The sequence below is a fragment of the Hemitrygon akajei genome, chromosome 2 (assembly GCF_048418815.1).
Source record: "Hemitrygon akajei chromosome 2, sHemAka1.3, whole genome shotgun sequence".
NCBI lineage: Eukaryota > Metazoa > Chordata > Chondrichthyes > Myliobatiformes > Dasyatidae > Hemitrygon > Hemitrygon akajei.
Genome location: NC_133125.1, coordinates 31,827,895 through 31,836,843, shown reverse-complemented (window position 1 = coordinate 31,836,843; position 8,949 = coordinate 31,827,895). Strand labels below are relative to the sequence as shown.

General features: G+C 38.4%; 1 non-coding gene across 1 annotated transcript; it reads right to left on the bottom strand.

Moving 5' to 3' along the window:
* Nucleotides 1–5,517: 5,517 nt before the first annotated feature.
* LOC140722426 (U6 spliceosomal RNA) lies at nucleotides 5,518–5,624 on the bottom strand. The gene has a single exon (XR_012097610.1). It is a non-coding gene; the product is annotated as a U6 spliceosomal RNA (small nuclear RNA).
* Nucleotides 5,625–8,949: the final 3,325 nt, after the last annotated feature.

Sequence of the window (8,949 nt, the reverse complement as noted above, 5' to 3'; positions counted from 1 at the left end):
AAAACAGACTAAGATTTGCATCTCTCGGCTCCCTTATTTTCCTTTCAATTAGTTTTTATGTTCTGGAGATAGAACAATCCATAATAACTGTCTGGATATTATAACACAGGATAAACAAGCAGGAACAACTTAATAGTTATAGCCATACCAAACACACACAACATACAGAAATCAATAAGTAAAAAACACCAGAATTATGCTGAATTAAAGAGGAAATTGAAAGACTATGGAACATGAACAGGGTATACGTTGTCCCAATAGTAATATCTACAGCTAGTATCAACCAAAAGTTATTACACAATAGCATTAAGCAATATTTATGTATATCTCCATAAAGACAAAATACTAAACACCACAAGAACAGTCCGAAAGTCCCTAGCAATTGAGAAATGAATGTGTTTGGCTATGCCCGTAACTTAGGTTAACCAGCTTAAGCTGAGAAAAGAATATATAATAGTAACAAATAAACAATAAATAGTGAAAACATGAGATGCAGAATCCTTGAAACAGAGACTATAGGTTTTGAGAACAGTTCAGTGATCGGACGAGTGAAGCTAACTGAATTTATCCCCACTGGTTAAAGAGCCTGATGGTTGAAAGGTAATAATTATTCCTGAACCTGGTGGTTGGGGTCCTGAGGCTCCTGTACCTTCTTCCTGATGGCAGCTACGAAAAGGGAAAATGGCCTGGATGGTGGGGGTCCTCGATGATGGAGGGGCATGCAGGGTTGTGCAAGCAGAGAGTCGGCAGAAGGACTTCAGAGAGACTGAGAGAACAGGCCAAAGAAGTGAGAGATGGAGTATAGTGTAGCGAAGCGTACGGTCATGCACTTTGATAGAAAGAATAAAGGCATAAATTATTTTCTAAACAAAGAAAATTCAAAATCAGAAGTGAGAAGCAACTTCAGAATCAGAATCAGGTTTATTATCACTGGCATGTGAAATGAAATTTGATAACTTAGCAGCAGCAGTTCAATGCAATATATAATCTAGCAGAGAAAAGAAAATAATAAATAAAATAAAAAATAATAAAGTATATCAATTACGATATATGTATATTGAATGGATTTTAAAATGTGCGAAAACAGAAATACTGTATATTAAAAAAGTGAGGTAGTGTCCAAAGATTCAATGTCCATTTAGGAATCGGATGGCAGAGGGGAAGAAGCTGTTCCTGAATTGCTGAGTGTGTGCCTTCAGGCTTCTGTATCTCCTACCTGATGGTAACAGTGAGAAAAGGGCATGCCCTGGGTGCTGGAGGTCCTTAATAATGGACGCTGCCTTTCTGAGACACCACTCCCTAAAGATGTCCTGGGTACTTTGTAGGCTAGTATCCAAGATGAAGCTGACTAAATTTACAACCTTCTGCAGCTTCTTTTGGTCCTGTGCAGTAGCCCTTCCATACCAGATAGTGATGCAGCCTGTCAGAATGTTCTCCACGGTACAACTATAGAAGTTTTTGAGTGTATTTGTTGACATGCGAAATCTCTTCAAACTCCTAATAAAGTATAGCTGCTGTCTTCCCTTCTTTCTAACTACATCAATATGTTGGGACCAGGTTAGATCCTCAGAGATTGACACCCATGAACTTGAAGCTGCTCACTCTCTCCTCTTCTGATCCCTTTATTAGGATTGGTTTGTATTCCTTCATCTTACCCTTCCTGAAGTCCACAGTCAGTTCTTTCGTCTTACTGACATTGAGTGCCAGGTTGTTGCTGCGGCACCACTCCACTATTTGGCATATCTCACTCCTGTACACCCTCTCATCACCACCTGAGATTCTACCAACAATGGTTGTATCATCAGCAGATTGTGAGACTTAGTGCAGGATTCTCTAAAGGTTAACTTGATTCGGTGCTAAAGAAAGCAAATGCAATGTTAGCATTCATTTCGAGAGGACTAGAATCTAAGAGCAAAAATGCCATGATGAGGCTTTATAAAGCATTGGTCAGACAGCGTTTGGAGTATTGTGAGCAGTTTTTGGTCCCTTATCTAAAAAAGGATGTGCTGGCTTTGGAGATGGTCAAAAGGAGTTTCACAAGAATGATGCCAGGAATGAAAGGGTTAACATGTGAGGAGCTTTTGATGACTCTGGGCCAGTACTTATTGGAGTTTTAGAAGGATGAGGGTTAATCTTTAGTCAGAGAGTGGTGAATCTGTGGAATTCCTTGTGACAGACGGTTGTGGAGGCCAAGTCATTGAGTATATTTAAAAAAGAGATTGATAAGTTCCTAATTTGTTAGAGTGTCAGAAGTTATGGGGAGATTGCCAGAGAATTTAATGTGGATAAATGTGAGGTAATCCACTTTGGTTGCAAGAACAGGAAAACAGATTATTATCTGAATGGTGGCCGATTAGGAAAAGGGGAGGTGCAACGAGACCTGGGTGTCATTGTACACCAGTCATTGAAAGTGGGCATGCAGGTACAGCAGGCGGTGAAAAAGGCAAATGGTATGTTGGCATTCATAGCAAGAGGATTTGAGTACAGGAGCAGGGAGGTTCTACTGCAGTTGTACAAGGCCTTGGTGAGACCACAGCTGGAGTATTGTGTGCAGTTTTGGTCCCCTAATCTGAGGAAAGACATTCTTGCCATAGATGGAGTATAAAGAAGGTTCACCAGATTGATTCCTGGGATGGCAGGACTTTCATATGAAGAAAGACTGGATCAACTAGGCTTATACTCACTGGAATTTAGAAGATTGAGGGGGGGATCTTATTGAAACATATAAAATTCTAAAGGGATTGGACAGGCTAGATGCAGGTAGATTGTTTCCGATGTTGGGGGAGTCCAGAATGAGGGGTCACAGTTTAAGGATAAAGGGGAAGCCTTTTAGGACCGAGATGAGGAAAAACTTCTTCACACAGAGAGTGGTGAATCTGTGGAATTCTCTGCCACAGGAAACAGTTGAGGCCGGTTCATTGGTTATATTTAAGAGGGAGTTAGATATGGCCCTTGTGGCTAAAGGGATCAGGGGGTATGGAGAGAAAGCAGGTACAGGGTTCTGAGTTGGATGATCAGCCATGATCATAATGGCGGTGCAGGCTCGAAGGGCCGAATGACCTACTCCTGCACCTATTTTCTATGTTTCTATGTAGAATGGGATCAAGGGGGATAATAAATCACCCATGGTAGAATGGCAAAGCAGAATCAATGAACTGAAAGTCCTAATTCTATTCCTATATTTTATGGTCTTATGCTGCTTTCCTGCAATAGCACTCTGTGTTGATATGCTCAGTGGTGGGGAGGGCTTTACCTGTGATGGACTGGGTCATATTCATTAACTTTGTTGGTTTTTCTATTCAAGGGCACTTATGTTTCCACACCAGGCCATGATGCAACCAGTCAATATACTCTCCACACGCATCTATAGAAATTTATTAGAATTTTAGATGACATGTAGAATCTTAACAAACCTCTAAGGAAGTACAGCCACTGCAGTGCTTTCTTCATAATTTTTAAATAGTGTTGGTTGCATGTGTCACTGATACTTAGTGAAAAATAAGCAGTGATCAATTCAGAACTGCTCACTGTGTTTTCAAGCACTCCAACTTGGAGATGCCAGAAAGGCCAGGAGTGAAAATATAATGATTTCACTGCTTCGACAAGTTAGGATCTGTGAAGAATTTGAAGGTATAGACAATCATCTTGAATGCTACAATGTAAATGAAGATTTGGAGGATGTAAACGTCGAGAAGATTGTTATAGGCAGTCCATTTTCAATATTAGGTGTCTGTGCTGAACTTGTTCAATTAAAGTCAATCAAAAGAACACAGCAGTATACTCTGGATTAATTCCCCTGTCGATAACTATTAGGAACTAGTACACAGTTTTGTAGTACTGTAGTAATATTGATAGTGCTCTAATTTGTTCTGTTTTTCATTTAAAGACATAATTTGTTACTCAGTTAAATAGTAGTTTGTCTTTTTGATGCCTTTTTAACTATTTCCATGAAACTTCAGCTAAGTGAGTCTGCTGCTTAGTAGGGTCCCAAAGTGTCCCATTTAAGCAGAACCCACTGCATTTAGTATTTGGTAAAGACATTTGTTTGAATTTTGGGTGAGAATAAGGATGTGCTCTGCACTTTAATAATAGATACCAGAAAGGAACATACTCAATGACAGAAGATCAAAATAAGGAACTGATTGGGGGTGGGTGGAGTGGAAACTGATCTCTTTTATTCCAAACCTAAAGCTGACTGTGCAGCCTTTCTCAAATTAAAATAAATACTAAAGGAATTTTTTTTACCTCTTACAAAGCTTTAAAGATAAATATTTCTCTATAAATTTACACCAAGAGAATTATGTATGATTATCTAGATATATAATTTCAATTAAAAAACTCACTGAAATTATTTTAAGAATGACAATTCCTTTCTACTGCATGACTTCATTTTCAGAAATAAGCTATGATGATTAACAAAGAAGGCTAGACCTTTTTAAACCAAAAATGTACTTGATTCATGGTAAATATGGTACTACATTTGGGATATTATCATTATCTTTATATATTGTAGCAGGCAATTTAATAACTTCACTTACAAATAATCAGTATAGTTAATATTTCATCCCTGAAGATTCCATCTTCAAGTTTCAGCGTGTCCCTCAGCATGTACTCCTGTACCTTTGAATGTGCCAGCTGGAAGCATTCACATGTGGACATATGCTTGCACTGGAAGACCAGCAAGTTTTGGGCAGACCTGTGCCTTTCTCCAGGTTGGGAGCAGCCTGTAGAGCAGAGAGTTCTGTGTTACACAGCTGCACAGGATGAAACTCAACAAAGATTACGACATGTCTTTCCAGACAATCCTGGCAAACACACAATCCACAAGAAGATGGATGAAAGTCTTCTTGGGGATTACGTATATCGGGTGTGAGATATCTGATGATATAAGCACCTCTTATCACTCATCAAGCAAAGTCTTAAAGTTTGTTTGAGAGTTTTGGTAACAAAGCTTTCTTCCAAATGATTTTGACACTCTGCTCAGGAAACTATCCACAGGATCCACTGTTTCTATCTCCCACAGGATCTCCAGGACATTCCATGTTGACTCCTATGTGATTGAGGTGGTCAGTAGTGTTTGTTCTGCAGAAAGATTTCTATGAGGGAAAGATGGAGAAGTATGTTCCAATAGGATGGAACATTCCATGAAAATGAGGCCTGGTTCATTCTTCACAACTTTGGGATTGGTAGACCCTTGGCAATATTTAGTATTTGTGTACCTTGGCCACCACAATATCTTGATGCAGCCACACTTGAAGATTGCCATTAGGAATGAGGCTACAATGAGAATGCTTTTCCTTATTTTCCATGAAGACCTATATATGCATCTATTTTGGAAATCCAGATGAAATGGAAGATGGCTTGGATAAGCTGGCATGCACAACAGCAGGGTATGGGCCACATGGATGCTACATTTTCACCTCGACCTGATAATGGGAATCCTTCCTGCCCTAGAGAGAGGGAGAGAGAGAGAGAGAGTACTGCTTTGACACTTACAACCCTTGTTTCACCTTGAATAAAAATATAGGACACTTCATTCATTTACATATCAGCTTTGATTAGGGACTTTGCTTATCTTCTCTATGTCATTCTTATTTCAATTCATATACTGCTGAAGTGAACACAGAAAGGCTGGTTTTTGTGGTGGTTGGGGTTTTTTCCTTGGGAACCAGTGATGGTTTCAGCTTGTCATGCTTAGTTATTGCATAATTTCCATCTTTTATTTGCTAAGATGCAATCAGCACTAGTTTAAAAACCTATAGCAGCATTTTCATTCTATATGGTTATTTGTCTTGGTAACTGTGAACATGCAAAGAGAAAAGAAAGGTCATTGATCCACACTGTAAATAAAATTCCCTGCCATTCAAAGCTGGCTGAATGTGACGAGCACTTCACTGCTGGCAATATTGGCTAGGGATGGTCATTTCCTATCCTGTGAGAAGTTGTCTGCGTATTGCAGTTTCATGACTAAGATTTGGGCTAGCTTTGTTTATGGAGTGAAGCAATATGGTCTGAACAGTTCCCCCATTGCCCTGATGATTATCTGCTCCTGAGCAGGAAGCTTGTTGGAAAGGAAGTACTGTATGTGGTGAGGAAGACCAAAAAGAGCATTGATGAAGTTGCAGCTTTGAGATCTAGTTCACCAGTCTGCAGTGAAGCCAGGAACGTTGTCAGGCATTTCGTTAAAATCATGGCTTGAATATCATTATGCAGCAGACATAACATAGAGACAATTTTTTTGAGGCCATCCGAAGTTGAGAAAAATGCTTTTATTATCACTATGGAGTGATGAAATCAATAGTTGATATAAGGTCAAAAAGGATCACATTGGTGGGGCTTCCTATATTTCTTTTGAACTTGTCTGCAGAGAAGGTCGTGCCCATTGTGCTTCTGGAAGTATAGAATGAGCACAATATTCAGGCAGCAGTTCATCTGTGACTTGAAGGAGGCCATTAAGAACGGCCCTCACAATGACCTTTCACATAGCAGACATCGGGGAGACCTCTCTGTGCTTAGCATAAGCTGAATCTATCTCTTTTCTCGAGGATGGTCAATATAATGGGATCCATAAGGCCTCTAAGATATCCTTCTCTTCCATGACATGGATTTTGAGGGTGTGTCTGAAGTTCCTCTCTACTAAATTTTGGAACTAAGGCAGGGATACTGTCTGCTCTAAATACTTAGCTGAGATTCAATTGTCCCATGGCTTTTTAAAACTTATTGTTTTCAGGTCCTGTTGAGACTGGACTGAATTTTCACTATCAAGGACACCTTCATCAAAGATAGAATTTCAGTTGAGGAATTTTTCCAAGAATCCTTCCAGAGGGCACCAACAGCCTTTCTATTCTTAATAAGCTCTACACTCTGTTCTAATCTCTCAGTGGGATGAATCCTTGGGTATTTGGACCGTAGAAGGTCTCGAGAGCACTGATGAATCTGGCTCTGTTGTGGTTGTTAGTGAGCTGCTGGATCTGCTGTGTCCTTTCCGCTTACCATCTGTTCCTTAGGTCACAGGTTTTCTCTTAGACTTCAGCATTCAGGTGCATGTAGAGCCTTTTCTTTCCCTTGAGGTCTGAGGAGTTTTCAACTTAAGGAAAGAATTAAAGAGCATTGCCTAGTTCTCTGTACAGTTTCTGTCCCATAGTCACTTAATCAACCATTTCCTGGTTATTGCTGAAACTAGAACTATATAGTTTGTTCAGTATGTTAAAAAAGAGACAAACATAACATATTAACTTGCTCTGGATACTTAAGTTATTTTGGATCTGTGATCATAAATTTATCAAATGCAGCAAGACCAATTTATTTGTAATTAATCATTCAAGGAGGAATATAATAATCCCAGTGATGTGTATTATCAAAGCTTCATTTACTTGGCTTATGCCAATTACTTCTTCTGCCAATTGCTGGGTGAGGTATGTGTACAGTATGTGAAAGTATAAAGCACAGAAATAAAATTGGTATTGATTTCCAGAAAATCCAACAAAGATAAACAGCTACAATATTATTTCAATTTTAATGATGTAAATTTTGAAAATCATTATTTTGTTTCAGGAGCATAAAATACAATTATTACAATATATATTGCTGGCTAATTTAAATTTAAAAATATCCTTTTGATACTTCCACTTTTTCATATGCTAGAGCGAAGGACTTTATAATTAAAAACACGTTTTTAGAATTATGGCCCACCATTACCTCTGGTGTTCTCCTGAATTTGCTGATAATCTTGTACTAGTTGTTTTTCATTCTTTCAATTATATTTTCTCAATTTTTTAATGTTTTTCTTGTTTCCTAGAATGCAATTGTTAGGGTTTACTGTGAAATACTAGTTCCTGTGACAAGGGTGTTGAAAAATCAATTCTTGCAGCTCAAATTTAAAATATGCACTAAAGAATTACACTGTCAGTACCAGGTCAGGCTACACGTTTACTTAATCGGACACTGAATTACTTTTGTTTATATGCATAGTTCATTATTTTACAAGTATCCATTAGGGTCCTAAGTACAGCACCAGCAACTCTTGTGCATATTGAAAACCCTGGGCACCAGCAGAATAAGCTTAGATGGCAAAATGTTAATTGTCTCAAACCAATTTTTTTTCCTTTCCCTTGACAATGGGTATTGAAGTGCACAGCAAAATGCAGCCAACATCTGTTTCTCAGGGCATGGAAAATAGGTTGATGCTAATTCCACTGCCACAAGTTAATGCAAGGCAAACCTACCTCTCCTCACTGGAGATTATTTGAGAGTTTATCGGATTGCAACTGAACATGTACAATCAGCTGTCATGGCTCTTTGCACAGTGGAAGTTTCAAGCATGTTTATTTGTGCTGAAACTAGTTTTACTCTAATATAAATGTGGTTGGTTTGAATTGATTTTATAATGAATCCTTTCTGAGGTGTTTTGTCATGATCTATGTTTTTCGTTACATTACTGTGATCCTTAAAGAAGATGACACAAGTGTAGTCCGTGCTTTGTGTAGAGTATACACATCTCTTTTAATATCTTGTTTATACTGAGATTCAAATCCATAATTGAAGCTGAGTGCTCTAATCTGCCAGTGCAAGTTGAATGGAGCTGTCCTGTTCATACTGAAGGCAATCAACAGAATAACACTGTGTGGAATACATTTTGTACAAATGTATTCAGGGTGCATATGAACATATTTTCCTAGACATGTTTTGTTTGTTTCCCTCAAATGAAATGAAATCAGATTGCTTGCTTTGAACAAAATAGGATAATCAGCTTTCAAGAGATTTATAGTTCCGGTTTATACCTATATATCATAGTTGGCATTATTGCAAGTTTATTCTCTTGAAGTTGATCTGGTAGCCTTGGAGGACATATTCAGGATTTCAAAGGAAAATCTTTGAATTTAGTCTGGACTTCATTTGCAAGTACACAAAGAATAATAATTCTAACAGAACCTGGGTTTGGCATTCTAA